The following is a 16,433-nucleotide window of genomic DNA, read 5'->3' as shown; positions in this document are numbered from 1 at the left end:
CAGCCTCAGAACACCAATTGCCATCATGTTTGGAGAGTCCCGTTCTAATTTTTCTCAACTCTATTTTGTAATCAAACGTTTCTACGCTAGTTATTATGCCATAACCTTCACACTGTATTGGTCTGTAGTTACTGTCAACAACAGGTCTTAGCACCTTGTGCCATATAGAAGTAATACGTAAGTAAAATACATGATCCGTATGAATTTGTAGGAGAGTGGGTGAGTTTGTGGGACGCCATCTTCACTACATTCCACATACCTAGAATTCAGACATAGTTCACATAACTTAAATTACCCTCAGTGACAACCTCTCGGCGACAGACATTGCTCTTACACGGATGATGAAGTCAACGTAATTTCTTGGAGATGCAAAGATATGCCAGTGACGGTAAAAAAGGATGCAACGCGACGTAAACCAAACTGCCCAAGCGACAGAAAAACCTTGGGCCAACCTTGGCACTGGCTTGGCAAGCCAACCTGGCCACGCTTGGCTTGTGGTTGGCCAACGACGTCGTTTCTTGGTACGGATCTGTTCCTTGGCCAATAATTTGCCAACACTTGGCCAGCCAGTGTGCTCCCAATCATCAACCAACTACACTGAGTAGTTGGCCAACAAGCTCGCTTCTAAGCACTTCCAACGTACGAGGCCAACGATGAGCCAGCCAGTATCTACCCAACCTTTTAACAAACCATTCATAGTTGGCCAACAGGCTTATGCCTTGGTACTCCCACGCTTCCTGACCAGCGAGCTTGGCAGTGGTTATCCAGCTTGGATAGTTCTAAAAAAGACCATTTGCTTCAACTTCAAGGTTGCAACACATTGTTTATTATTTACTTCAAGGACAACTTCAACTGTGCTGTAGATGCACACGACCTCCATCCAACACAAAATATACATATAACAATTGGTTATTTCGCGGCAGTTACAGCTTTACCACACACAGAAAAGGCAACAACACAGACTTTTTTGTCACAAGGGGTAATAATTTGCAGCTCTAAAAAAATGTTGGGAGAAAAGGAAGCAACAGACAGACACAGTAGCACCTACAATGACGATAACCTTCACACAATGGTACACACAAAATGTGTCACAAAGAGAAAAAAATCTCGCATCAGCAACAGATGGAGATAAAAGGATTGAAATATATTAAAATATACGAGAATAACTGTTATAAAAAATCAACTGGCTTGCATCAGCAATCTTGGTTACCAGTCCAAAGTTACACAGAGGGAAGAACTTCAGCAGCATAATTGTGACGTGGAAAGAAAGTAACATTATGCCTCCATAAAGTTTGCCACACTTAACTCCCATCTGACTAGATGTCCACAGTTACACAGGTAAAAATGAAACTTGCACAACTGTGATGCTCATGTAAAAAGAGAATGTATCACTACATATCTATGAAGGGCGGTACTTTTCATCAGCCAGTAACTAGCAACTCAAGAAGAAAGCAGATACAAGAGTACTGCCGAGTGTCACTCGAAACAAGCAGCCATAAGAACAATTACAAAGTACAGCTAAGGGGCAGATGGAACAATTGCTTACTCGCAACTAAACTTTTACTGAACGACGGAGGGCTCCAATAGATGAGAGACGCCTCAAAACGTGGATACCGAGTACAAAAAGATACCTTAGTTGCCGAGAAGATAGTTTGTGTCCTGAGGGTTATCGACCGGGTGCTTATACAAGCCTCACGGTGCCGGATAAGAAAGTCTACCCATATCTCACGATATCTGTTAACAAAACAACGCCCTATTGTTGTAGAAATTAAGGTTTTGCATTCAGTGTCTCTTCGCGAGTTTTTAGTCTAAAGTTTTAGTTGTGAGTAAGCAGTTGTCCCGCCTGTTCCTTAGCTGTACCCCGTGTTCTTCTCACAGCCGCCTGTTTTCATTTACCAAATACCAACAACCGCCTTGCAGGTGTGGTACTACTGAGGTAGAAGGCTACAGATATCTGGGCTACAGGAAAACAGTACTCGTACTTAAAGTGCACTGTTGCCACTCCGCTGTGGTTCGTCCACATGTGGAACTCCTGTGAACGTGTCCAATGTGCACTTAAAATAGTGCACAGAGAATAGAGCAGGAGTGCAGTTGGATGGCACACTGGCTGGTCCTGCAACAAAACGGCATCTTTCGCTGATGGGATGTTTCTTTTCTCACACCTCTGCTGTCTGCTTCTTCTTTCGCCTTCCAATTCGGCCACCACCACTGTCACTGGCCCAGGGCAGCCAGCTTCTACAGTGCTCTTTACAACAGCATCCGTAATGGTGTTGTGGTGAACTCTAGCAGACGCTGGAAACGAATGAGTGAAACGCCTCTTAAGAACACTTACAATATTAATTGGCGCAATAGATGTGCTGTTTAACTGATTTGGCACTGAACTCTTGATAACTCAACTCACCACCCAAAGTATGCATTTGGCTTCAGCAGTGGTTTCACCTATCCAATACACATCATAATACCGTAAACATATGCGCGATGTATTAATTTTCGCGAGTAGCGCATTCAGTCATTGGCAAAGTTATTCACGAGTATTTAGTTTCGCAATCGCAGGACTGTTTCCTTTCGCAGGATAAAAGTCAAGCTGTGGTTGCGAAATTCGCAATTTTTCTAGTGGTCACGAAATTCGCAAAAATAACATCGCGAGTACAAATACGTTTACAGTATTTGTAAGTATCAATAAGGGCAACTTTGCGCACACTGTGATGTACTAGTAACGTAGATCTGTACTTTGTCGGTATAAAAGAGAAGTGGTAAGAAAACGAAACATTTCCAGGCTGCTGTTCAATGGAGTTGGAGTGCGAGTAGCTCAAAGTCGATGTAAGCGTGATTCCATACCGAGAAACATGGCCTCGACTAGCTTTTGCAGTTGGCAGGTGCAGAACCTGCCACATGAAGAATTACTTGCCTCCAAGAACTTTGTGCTCCCACGGCTGCACATACTTTCCCACACAAGCATGCGGTATGATATAATGCGCATCTTCCCTAAATGGACGACACAACTTGCTCTGCTGGAGTTGTAAATAGACCGCATGGTACAATTACCGTCTTGTCCTCACTTGAAAATTGTGTGTCTGCGCACTCTATATTGCACTGCTCACGCCGTAACTCAGACATGCGCTATTCATGTCTCAGTCCAAACTACAGCGGTGTCAGTGCAGTTATGACCAAAACATTAACTTTGTCGTTTACAAGTCCTTACCAGTTGATTCATTTTGAGAATCACTGAAGAGAGTTACTGAGGGTGACAGGCAGGGAGACTGCTCCATGCGCGTGTGCAGAAACGAGGCAGAGCGCTGGTCACCTGTAAAAGTCACATAAAGAACGCATTTCAACAGCAAATGAACATCTAGTAAAAATGAAAAACAGGGCTCTCATTTTGATTCCACAACATTAATTTTCACCTCCCCACTGGATCCACAAAGGGAGTCCGTTGGTAACGCACTGATAACGTATATTCTCCACTATCATATTCCTACCACCCACCTGCTGGTTCATGTAGAGAACAGCATTCTCAATTGCAGACTCTAGCAGACTTGGTGTCTCTGTGTTGGGCCCCTGCTATACCAACCTAAATGTACAGAGGGATGGTTTAGCTGCAGTTATGAGCAGAAACAAATATACGACCACGAAAGTTTCCCTTGTGGTAAACGAAGAAACGAGAGGTATTAGAGTATGCAGCAATGTGACAGCAAAGTAGCCACCTACCACTGTAGGTTGAATTGATCAGCAAGAGATCACGGTTTGTAGGTGGACCCTGAAAACACAGTACAGCATGCTGTACTTGGACGTTACCGATGACTTGGAATAGCAGCAGCTTCACCAGGACTGCCCAAAAGGGCGACTGCACCTGTTGCGCAAATGAAACATCAGGCATTGCATAGCTGCTTCTCATGCACAATGAATAGAGCTAGTCAAAGAGATAATATATCAACATCACGCAAGAAACATCACAGGCAGTGTGCACACAGCTCTTATCCCCTGTACACCCCAAGCTGAAAGCAAAGCTGGTACCTACGACCGTATCGTGCTTGAATCTGTTATGACCAGTCGAGGTGGCATTGTTGGCGCTGGAGGAACCTTCACATAACACTGAGAAGCTGCAAAATAAAATCGCATTAAAGAGAAGCCTACAAATTATGCACCCCTAGTTGCGAACTGACCTTTCTTCGTTCCTTGAACAACATCTGGCTCACCATTGTCGTCATTGTCAGAGAGCATAACCCTTTTTCGAGATCTACACGTCTTGTTCTGATACTCACTATCACACTCTAAGTTGCAACAGGCAGAAGGTCAAATGCTTCATCCGCATTGTCTAAAATGGAATTTAAATTTTTCATTTAGGTAAATTCAGCAGAAAAAGCTGATAAGGAAGAAGATACATTTTGACAAGCAAATGAAAGCCATCTGTGTAAAGTGCAGACAAGGTGGCGCATAACGTCATGAATATTTTTTTCCTGTCACCATTATAACACTACCACCCAGTGAAGCTTTTCAGTCCCTGTGCGCAATGTTTGTGTGAACGGGAAGAGCAGTTAGTTGATATCAGCTTTCCTCGGTGAGATGTCACGTCAGATGTGCCTTCATTTCAACAAAACGACCGCGGAAGCTTAAGCGCTACACGCATATGGCATTCCACTTGTTACATGCAGCACCAGTATTCAGAATTCTCAAAAAATCCCACACTGAACTTGTCGATACTAAACACAGTTCACACAAGCTCACCTTTGATCACATTTCAATCACCTCCTGATGCTCTGCACAGCAGAAACTGTGATTACTGATGAGTGCTTTGAAAATGCAAAGTTATTGCCTGGGGAACGACTCACAACATTCCAACCCAGCAGAGTCCAAACCATCAATAATATTTTAATGCCTTGATGAGTCGCCACTGATATTTGCTCACACTTTATTTGATCAATTTTTCAAAAATTTGCCAAGTATCCGTAAAAGCCCCCGAAAACAACCTGTTTTTCCTTTGTTTTTTCTTTCAAAAAGCAGGAAATGTCATATTTCTGGTCAGGCCATGCAAGGTTCCATTTCACGAACATGCGTTCACACCCAAAAGCACGATGCGTAAGAAGGACTTCATTTAGAGTGAATTTTAAGGTTCGCGCGATCAGCTTCACTAATTATCAACTAGCAAAAAAATAAATAAATAAATAAAAAGAAGAGAAAAGATCACATAAGATACTATGTCAACCTGCAGAGAAACTTATGATAGACTGTCGGCGCTCTGGTTCATCGTTGCACACAGCTAAAATCATCTTCGTAATAACATACTTCACACGCCATTTGGGCGCAACGAACCGATGGGGTGCGGAAAGTCCACCAACTCTAGAAAATTCCCTGTGATTAAAACAGGTACACTGGATTGAAGGCAGTGACGTTAACTGTATTGACGCAGAGCCATAATGGCTAAACTATTTAAAAATAGCGTCTATAGCACCTGTACGAAACGCAAAGTTTAGGGACGCAACCGTCAAAGAAGGGAAACTTCCAGCAACATGATGTTTACACTTTGCAAATGGGTATACTTACCTGTAGGTTGGACAGGACGACAAAAAGCTGACGACCAGCAACAAACAAATCGGGTTGGATGACGCAGCACGAAACATGTAATAAATTATGCACACGAGTTCTTCACGGCGAGCCGAAACGGTTCAAACCAGTGAAACGAACGCGGGAGCAGCAAGCATTGCCTTGGATTGGCATGGCGTGCGGTAACCAGGTAACTGATGCTAACCCCGCTGCGTTTCATTGTGGTTAATCACTACCTGTAAAATATACTAAAAAAGGGAATACATTTAAGACACGAACCTAAATGACAATATCATTGTTCAAAAATTTGCTACAGCCACGTTACTGCGGAGCTACTGTGTTTTGTTTTGACATCGCACAAAATGCAAATGGCGCGGATGTCTGGTGGCTACGCTCATGCTAACTTCATTCTAATCAGGATAATTTTCATGCGTTTGCTGTTGAACTCTCGAAGGATTACCCAGTGTCGTTGATGTGAATATGACCCCATTGCGAGCACGTGACAAATAAAAAACCTTAGCCATATGTTGCAATATCTGAAATGTTATCGGAGGCCAACCTGGACTAGGCATGTACACCATCAACTGGATGCAACAAGTACACTTTACACAACATAAAACCAGAGACACAAAATTAACCACTTTTTGCATGCTTCAGCTTGCGACTAGCGGTACCAGCTGTCGAAATTTTAAAAGAAAAAAAATCGTCCGCGAGATGGAGGGGAGAAGTCTACCACAAAGATTGGCTCAGCCACTTTGGCCGACAGTTTGCCAACCATTGTTATGCCTTAGATACTGCCAACTTCATATCAACATTGGCAGGACTGCGGCATGCCAAGCATTGTTATCTGCTACTATGGGCCACGAATGTTTTGAGATTGGCAGGCCGACGGTCGTTGGCCGACCAGCAGCCGACGATTATCCAACCGTTGGCCATCGGCCATTGCTTGCTTGGGTGTACACCACTGCTAGAATGAACACCCGGCACTGCTTTGACAGCGACAAAGCAATACCCCAATACATATATTTTAACTCAAGAGCAGCAAAATAAAATACACGCAGTACTAATCAACACAAGCAATCAACCGCAGCACGTCAAAATATGAGAGCCGTCGAAAAGGCTAGGCAACAGAGGTTTCGTCTTGTCTGGTTAATCCTGTTTATTCCCCGTCCACCAAGCACAGCAGAACAGATCACTCACACAAGTCCATCAACCGACATTTTCAAAGAACAATAAATCACTGAAGCGCACGGTTGAGCTTCTACCTGGTACTTCCGGCAGATATTCTCGTCCCCAGGAGAACTCACTCAGGGAGGGAACTACCGGGAACCACATTAGACGCGGATGCAGAGAGCCTCGGCTGCTCATCTTGTCGACCAATCACACAGGGTTTATTTCGAGGGTTTTATTTCGCAGGATTGATAGTACAAAGTTGATGTTTACGACTTTATTTTTCCATCGTGGATATGTACACGATTGATTTTGACGTGTTTATTTCGAGGGTTTTATTGTTATAGAATTGATTTTTCAGGGTTTATTTCTTACATGGTGTATTTCAGCGGACTCCCCTCCTACGAATACAATCATAGCGATGTTCACTGTATGATATAGTTGTCTCTCGATGTAAAAAGTTTTCTTTTTTTTCTGACGCGTTAGAACCTGTGTGAGTTCATCTGCAGATTAAATTTAGCCAACCCAACCCAACCTAACCTAAACTGCCAGAAGAAATCGCGAACGTGCTATGGTCATTTGTAAGAGTGTCTTCAACCGACATGTTTGCCGTCTTTCTACCACTGTTTACTCCGTGCTTGTCAATGCACCCCTCGAAGTTCACATAATCTTTTGCTAGCTGTGCCAGTACCACTGCTGTTCCATTGCTGCTGAAAGCTGAAGCTCCAATTCGCCTTATACAGGGTGTCTCACGTAACGTATCACAAAATTATATTTAAAAATCTACACGCCGGAAAATTATGGGGTCAACGTATTCGCCTTCAGAGAGTTTTTGCCACCGTGTGAGATATCTTCCCAATTTTTTTCTTCGTCCTTAATTTTGTGCCACCACATCAATTTTTCCGTGGTGGGATAAACCCGACCCGTGCTACCCGAACCTATCGAAAAAATGTTAGGTTGACTGGGCATTTTCCGGACTTTAATTCGGAAAATTACATTTCTCATGGCGAAAAATTCATAATAGTGTTCTCACACGATGGCAAAAACTCTCTGATGGCGAATAACGTTGACCGCGTAATTTTCCGACGTGTAGATTTTTAAATATACATTTTTGACACGTTACGTGAGACACCCTGTATATTCGGACGGTTTAAGGGTCGGAATAATATTCCCAGGCACTCATCCCAAGCAGCACACAATATTGGGTCCATATTGGCCGGTAATTGGCGGTGCGAGTTCAAAGTGGGACCCGTTTCGCCAATATTGGGAAAATGCTAGCAAAATGGGCCCCATATTGCCCATGTACACCTCATATTGAATGAAAATGCAGAAAATGGTACGTACCCGTGTTGCAATAATGTCCAATAAGCACGGCGAGATTGGGCGTTGAAACGTGTGAAATGCCCAATTCAATACGTCATTACATCCAACAACTTATCACAGATTGTACACATTGTCCAACAGCCAGTAGCAATCCCACTTTAACATTCACTAGAACTGAACAACTCAACTTTTCACTTTCTGGAAGGAGACGTCATCTTGCTTCGAGATGCCAATGCAAATCGGTCGAACAGACTGAGAGCAAGCGTGGTCGTTTCAGCGAAATCACGCATCCTACAACTAATGCGCATGAGCGACAGTCGGATCGAACGTTTCATACGGGCAAAAATGTCACTGGTTCCTCTAATGATAACGGAATTGCAGCAGGTGAAGTACAAAACACAGTGTTTCATAAGAAGGGATGGCTCTTCTGTAAAGCTAAGGGCTTTCAATTTATTGCAGGCAGTGTCACTTGCTGAGGCGTATGTCCGTCACCGTCACGATACTGTTTCGCTCCTTTGTACTCTCGGAGCGTGTGGAAATTTTTGGTGCATATACTATTGCAACCCCAATGCTCCTGAAGGATGCTTGGCATTGGCAGTTCTGTGGCACTGCCTGCCTAGCACTAGTTGATCTTGCTTTTCATTTTTAGGGCGAGAGCAGTACTATTTTAATTCCGATGTGGGCAAGCTTACGTGTGTCCCATCCTACAGTTGGCAATAGGATGACGGGCATACCACCTAGTCTTGGACTTTGCGGTGTTGTATTTGTAATGCTATGCAAAGTGGATCAATAAGAAGACCTTCACAAATGAAAAAGCAAAAAGAAGAGAGAAGTAATACCAGTGGAGGCATTAAACATGATGCTTTCGTATTACAGGGACTCCCCATACTGGCATCTCATATTGGACCAATATTGACAATCTTGGCAGCCCATACGGGTTCAATATTAGACCAGTATTTGCGTGCTGCTTGAGATGTTATCACCCTGTTGAATCGTAAAATCGACAGGCAACAATTGAAATTTTGCTCATCGACACCTGCGCCCCGATCCATGGGACTCGGCAGCCGCGGCGAGAAAAAATTCTCCGGCGGCGGTGGTGCGGCAAACACCTCTAGGTATGTCGCGTATGTTATGGTCGTGCAGCTATACAGTAGGTCGTGTACATCAGACGATATAGTGCGTTTCTCGCGACTGCAAGAAGCAATTCATTGCCAGGGTACACGCTTTCAGTATTGTGGAACACACATTGGTTTAAATCACTTGGAAGCGAGCTTTTGCAAGCGGCAGCGATACAGCGAGCAGAGGACAGAGAGATGCGGAGAGAGAAAGACCAACAGATTTCGCAGATCACCTCGCAGGCACGAAATTCGGACATTACAACTGTCAACAGTTTAAACCGCACTTTATAGTATCGAAGATACTGCAACGAAGACACGGACAACTGCGTCAAGGAAGTGGACAACTTCTTAAGAATCCCTATCCTAATCTCTAGTCTGATATTCTAGTCTAGTAATTAATAACATGCATCAAATGTACTTGTACGTTAATATCGTGATCGCGTGATGTCCGTCCGCCATTCCGGGGTCGACCGGGGCATATGGAACATATAACGCGGTCCATGAAACAAATTACGTCGTAGTTGTTCTCGGGAGCTTCCCAGAAATAATCTTGGATAAGCCATTTAAATAGTGCGTTGACGTCATATTCATCAGGAATGTTGATGACAACGAAATGTTCGTGTAAGAGCTGACAGTGCTCGGTCCCACCGATAGGGTGGCACTTCTTTCAGGACTGGTGATAGTCACATTGACAAATAAGCTTCCCTAGCAGCCTTGGATAAAGTGAGTAACACCGCCTTGATTCTGGGGTCACCAGTATGACTGGAAATTGCCTCACCGAAGGCATTGTTTGTCAGACTGGTAAGCGTTGCCGCATTCAAATGACTGCTGTAGGGGAGTTCAGCACTGGCGTTTTCATTTCTTGACATGAAAGACGTTGTCACGTTTGGAACCACCCTAATCTGAGAGGTTACGTTTCTCGAGCTTGATGAGATCGTCTTGGGCTTAGCTTTGTTGAGTCGTCTTGGATGTCGATACTGGAGCGTAAAGCTTCTACGGCGGCTGCAAGTCGCTTCAAAGTTGGGAATCAGTCGCTGCATCACGGTAGAGTTGTTCGGCGTAGACAGAGCTGCAGGCAGGTCGAGGGATGCCTGAACCAGCTTCGGTTGATATACGATTAACAGAATGGCAGCTGTTCCGAAAAGCATAGAAGTAATTCCAAAACATAAGACACACTTGAGCTTCCATGAGTGACACACTCGCACTGGCCCCCGCACTTCTTCTGCAGATGTGCGGAATTGTAATTCTTCGGTAAGCATCGTTCGGGTAGGAGATAGAATGCAGGAGCTACTGTACGAAGACGCGTTAATGGCTTCCTCGTCTCCTTCTTTTACGTTTCGTAATCTTAGCAAGCTTAGTCCACATTCTCTAAAATAAAATACACGTTTTGCAGAAAGTGTGAATTGTAGAGTGTGGAAACAGGTGCGTTCAACTTGGTCAAAATAAACGTGCAACTCGTTAGTTGTGCATCGCATCAGTTCAACAAGGATGCACAAACTCACCAGTGATTTTCGTCTTATGTCTCTCTGTCGCGAACTGCGCATTTGAAAGCTGCCGTTATAGGAGCAGAAGAAATGAAGAGAACAGCATAGCAACATCGACCCCCCTGTGGGGGAACAATCACACCAATAAATGAATGAATGGTGATGATGGCAATGGACGCTTCCTTGCAGTGGTCGCAGGACGCTATCCCACATCACACTGGTTAATACGAGGGGATGAAGCACCGGATGAGCCACATTTTGTTAATAGAGCAGTGCAGCGTCTGTACTTTGTATCTATCATTTCGAAGGTGAACTGCTCAAAACAGAAACGGGGACCTGGCTTTTGGGTTCTTGAGTCCAGAAATGTAGGTCGATCAGGATGGGCACGATAGTGTTCATAGTGCTACCGAACGAGTGTTCGGGGCAACAGCAAAGGCAAAGGAAAAGTATGAATAGCAAGTGAAGAACCATTTAAAACCACAGTGTGGCATGGACAAAGGGGGGTCGTCTGAACGTACGAGTTAAACTCGACGGTCCTACGATACGGAGACTGGACGGGCAACCTTCCAGCCTGCGTATCGGAAACCAACAGCGCCCCAACCCAGAAGCTTGCGACTCCATCCGCCGGGAAAGTGGCCATAACCAGAATTCAGGGACACCTCCTCTAATAAAGGTTCTGCCTGATAGCAGAAGAACATGCGTGAAAGCCAACTTGAACGAAAAGCATCAAGTGAGGAGGAAGGAAGATGGAAAGAGTAGACAGACGAGAAAGGGAATTTCTACATCAGATACCGCGCGCGGATCCTGGCTCTCAGCAGCAATTGCCCAACGTAGAATGAAAACGTGATGAATCAGCTCTGATAACTTTTGTCGAGCTTTTCTTTGATGTACTTCTGCTCAGAAGTCTGGGTTGCTACTCGTAATGTGTGGAAAGGGATGGCTGGCACTCGTAAGGGGAGTCAATATCCATTTTTGTACTCTCTGTGGGGATTGTGGATGCCGTTGACGATAAGGAATGTGCGTCCTGGGGCGACTTCTACGGGAACTGTGCCGGTGTATGTGTGACAGCGTCGGTGGAAAATCTCGGAAATTACCATACATGTTGATGAAAAAAAATTATATAAACGACGAAGACGAATTCAGTAACTCCACTTCATTTTGTTACTTGCACCTTGTTACAACGTTGTCACTGTTTTATACACTTCAGTGTGTACTTGGCCTTATCATGAGGACATTTCAATGCTGCGTCGAAGTTTTGCGTGTTACAGTCTCTTCCCGCCACCATCAAGAAGGTTTGTCGGTTACCAACACCCTCCCCTCAAAAAATTAAAAGAAACAAACAAAGAAGCGGAAGGGTGCTTATTTTCAGAACATCTATAAGTGGAAGCAGAGTCACGTTCGACACAAAAAAGTGATTGGTAAACCAGCATCTCCTAGATATCGTCGGGCCTTGCGCTTACTTCACCTATGGGGGGCCTGTCCTGCTTTGCGATCTCTTCGAGCTTTCTTCTCGTTCGCTCATTTCATTTGCCTCATAGCAGCATGCACAATTGTAACGCCGGGCCTTCCTGTGTGACGCAGCGCTCGGGCCTTCTCGTTATCTTGGAGGTGTTGGATAAACTCTACTCAAATAAGCCCCAGAAACCGAGAAAAAGGAAGAAAGGTGCAATCGAAAACTATGGTGATAAGATGGTAGGGACCAACGGAAGTCATATCAAAGTTTTCTTTAATCGCACCAAGAGTAGAGCTGTGCAAACATCCGTGATGTTTCCCGCAGATAATCGCCATTCTTCTGCATTTTTACGGACGTCTGATTCGCTTCATTGTGAAGTCGGGTGAACATGATAAAAAAATTTTAGCAAACAGTTCACAACGTGGCTGGGCCAATCAGGGGATAAGATTCTGGGGCTTACATAACTGCAAATTTGCACCGACAAGCACGATAACCTTACAAACGGTCTGCTAAAACTGCTTTTATGTCCTTGCTATTGATGACGTGAAATAAGAGACTTCAACGAGCAATCAACGATAGTCCTCGCAGTCCCATACGAAGACACCCTGTAATATGCGGGAAGCAGTACAGACAAACACGGACGGAAGTACAAGCTTTCTCACCCGTCGGAAGCACTGTAATGCTGCTATTACACAAGTGCTGTCTGGGATCCGGCAGAATTAGGTTTAATGTATCAATTAGGAACAGTCCAAGGTCCAGTCCAGAACAGTCCAAACAACTATTCGCCATATGTCCGCTCTATCTCATTAAAATCGTTTCTAGGATGGGTACCGTTGGAAAAACGTCGGACGCAGGCTATCTTGATATTGCTTTATGATATATTCTATGACTTAGATGGAACCACTAGAAACAGGTACCTTTTGGCTCCTGTTTTTATCTCTGATAGGCTTGATCACGAATGCAAAGTTATACATATCGTTTCCACCTCGGTGCCTTTAAAAAGTCCTACTTTGTCCGAACTATCCCTTGTGGAAGAGCCTTCCTCCGGACCTTGTTCTTTCAAGGACTAGCGCCTTATTTACTAACAGGTAAATATTCCTAGTGATATTTGTATCCTAATGTATGACATTTGTATGCAAGATGCTTCGAGCACACACGACAGTTGCCCTGATAAGTTTAGAGCACTCAGCCACTGGTGACGTACCACCCAATCACGCACAAAATATACTGGGAGCTTGGTATGAAACATCTTTCTTATTAGCGTACCTGCTCGTACTGCGAGAAGCACGGCGTTCTCACAATCCACTCACGCTGTATCCCTCACAAAGTGACAACTTAGACGAAGTTGTGTGGATTGACCAGACCAAGAAAAAAAAAGATGATCAAATTAAGACGCAGAGAAGGGTGCCCGTTCATACAGGCGACTCTGGATTTCCCTTTCAGCGTGACGAGTGACGATTGCTGGCGATTGCGAAACTGCGAGCCAGTAAACCAGCCAAGAAGAGCCAAAGCGAAAGCTGAGCGTGACGTCAGCTGTTTAAGCGGACGATCGGACGGTAAACCAAAAAACAGATTTAGCAGCAAATACAGGGTATTCGGCCAAACTATTTTGGAAGTATATTCAGTAGGCAGCAGCCTTTGTGCCTGCCACTTTTTGTTTTAATCTGTGACAGTAAGTTTCCTCCGGAGCTGACGTTTAAAGCACGCTTCCCTTTGTGTGGTGGAGGAAGTGAAGAGGAAGTTCTTGAAGTGGTTAGGAAGGCGTCAACTGTCGTTCAATTTTTTGAACGATTTTGCGCGAAATGAAAGACAAGAGTAGTAGTGGTTACGACAGCAACACAACCATGAATCGCTGGTGTCGGTTTACTGTCCCAGCATATAGCTCTTGTCACGATGGTTAACTAATCCACCGGGCTGTTCGTTGAATCTCGACAGGAATATAACAGTCAACCAACCAAGCAGCCCTAGCCCAAGTCATTTAAGTAATTGAAATTATTGATTACAAGTCATTAGACGCGAACACACGTGAACCAGCAAACGACGCTTCATGGCAGTTTATTGCGGTTTTTATGAGAAAGGGGCGTTATCGTGTTATCACTGAGCGCCGCTATGTTACCATGTCACCGCTAGAGCGAAGTGTCTGTGGAACAAAGACAGAGCCCAGGCAGGAGAAAGTGACAATGTGGCGGACCGTGGAACACGACGAGGATGGACACGCGGCTGGAGCACTCGCTCCGCAGTTCCACCGGCGCGGCCGTGGCGATAGGCCACTGTCATCGCCTCTCCGTGGCATACCATCAACGCCGGTCGGGGCTCATGAACTCTAAGAAAAAAGGGGAGTCGCGTGCCGTCAATTGCGCGCTTTACTCCCTTTCGCCGTTTTCTGACAATGACTCCTCCCTTCCTTCTCGCAGTCCTTCGAATGGAATCTGTTGATGCTGTTGATGCGGAGAAATGTAATGGCATGTAGACGACGGGGACGAGACCAGGAGGAGAGTGTATCAGCCAGCAGTGTCCTCAAAACGTTAGACTGCGTGAAACGGCTGCTCGCATGCTGTAAAACTTTCCGTCTGTCAATGTGTCATGCACACACAATGATTTGTGCAACTGCTTAGACAATTAAAAACTAAAATGAAAAAGCGAAAACATACACGTACACGTATATATATTCAAGTCTCATATTCGAGGCTCCGGCGGCTCCGGGATTCGCCCGCTCTGCGTTTACGGTGCCGCCAATGGTTGTGAAACTGCTGCGAGGCTGCTTGCACATGGTTTTTGTAGTTTTGTAGCTTTTGGTTCATCATTTTCGCCAGACGTTTGCGTGAGGACAGCACCAGTGTCACTCTGTTTGTGAAGTACAAGTCGTCGACGGAGCAAAATCGCAGTGGGAGGCGATCACCGTGCAGAGGGCGTAAAAGAGGATATACGGGACTCAAGCTTCCCATTCCGTAACGGACAAACTGCTGATTCAAGTAAATTGATCTCTGATTTCGTGGTATTGCATGCGTTTCTGCGCTTCTTTGCACACCGAATACGGGGGCAGTTGTGCTGTGTGTGTATCTAAGGGTATACGCTTTATGTTTGATGTGCTTTGGATTGCTTTGTCAATGAAGATACGTGCTAACGAGCTGTGGTGCGTTCGCCACCCGTACAAAATTGCACATATTGGAAAGGAACACCATAATTATTTGACTTGAGGTCGCAGCTGTGCCACACTCGCCTATGGGATGGGCGTGGGACAATGCAAAGGAGACAACACGTCGATCGGACAAACGCGCGAGCCTAAAACATGTTGGTAACAGTGTCGCGTCTGCCTGCAGGTCGTTGTGTCATTGAGCATTGAAATCACATGGTTTTCGCCCCTGTTTTTCGAATATTCTTATCACTGCGGTCTGCCTTTGCATTATTGAGGTGAAAGACAGACCGGCTGGGGAATTTGTGGATACTGATGAGAGCACGGCGTTCCACAGCTGTACTGCAGACGCCATTTTGCGTAGCACATCCCTCACGCACACAAGCGCTCCACAGCTGCATCCGCCTTCACTCCTGCCGCATCTCAGCACTCTTCACCGCGTCCCGGAGCTCTTTCACTGCCGGCCGCGACACTCGAGCCTCGCTCTCACCTGCCGGTCGCGGCAGTCGCGTCAACCGACGCCACGGCTCGTTGCAGCCGGTGTCTCGGCATCTCACCCCGGCTCGCACAGCCTTGCCTCACTCACCTAACTTGGGACTCTCAGAGCTTCGGCTCCCGTGCCTGTCGCGGCACCGCAGAACCGACAGCGCCTCACTCTCTTTCCCGCTCGTCTCTGGCTGACGGATCGTTGTTCCGTTCCTCTCTACCTGTGATTGTTCGCCAACGTGTGCCGTAGCATGCACCTGCTCAACCGTGCACCCACGCTCGCCCTCGCTGTCCTCCTCCAGTGAACTTGCGGTTTCTTGTGATTTATCGCCGCTCCTCCGCGACCTAGACGAGGAAGGACGAAAGGTAAGCTTCCTTCCACTGAACGGAATTTTGTGAGTCAGTCGTCCTTTGTTAAGTTCTGTGTGATGCGTTGGTGCCACGCTCACTGACTGCCGTTTTGGAAGGTGAGACATTTGTTCAGCGTCGACATGACACGAAGCAAAGATGTTTAAAGTTTGATGACGTATTTGGAAACGTTGGTTCGGTAAAAGTAGCGACTTCCTGGTGTGTTTTTCTAGCTCGTGGAGACAACGGTAACAAATTGAGACCCATATCTAGACTATTCGCATATCCGAGTCTGCGTCAAAAATGCTCTGTATATCACACTGAAATCATCATGTGAAATAATGACAGTTTAGCGTGAGCCACCGGCACATAGCTCG

General features: G+C 45.4%; 1 long non-coding RNA gene across 1 annotated transcript; it reads right to left on the bottom strand.

The window, feature by feature from the left end:
- Window positions 1-841: 841 nt before the first annotated feature.
- LOC135372654 (uncharacterized) lies at window positions 842-6,791 on the bottom strand. Its single transcript, XR_010416056.1, has 6 exons — window positions 4,164-6,791; window positions 4,019-4,100; window positions 3,709-3,850; window positions 3,487-3,571; window positions 3,203-3,304; window positions 842-2,292 (listed from the first exon to the last, which is right to left on the bottom strand). It is a non-coding gene; the product is annotated as an uncharacterized LOC135372654 (long non-coding RNA).
- Between the last annotated feature and the right edge of the window lie 9,642 nt (window positions 6,792-16,433).

Source organism: Ornithodoros turicata, unplaced genomic scaffold (assembly GCF_037126465.1).
Source record: "Ornithodoros turicata isolate Travis unplaced genomic scaffold, ASM3712646v1 Chromosome16, whole genome shotgun sequence".
Taxonomy (NCBI): Eukaryota; Metazoa; Arthropoda; class Arachnida; order Ixodida; family Argasidae; genus Ornithodoros; species Ornithodoros turicata.
The sequence above is the reverse complement of the archived record's forward strand: the minus strand, read 5'-3'. Positions and strand labels throughout refer to the sequence as shown.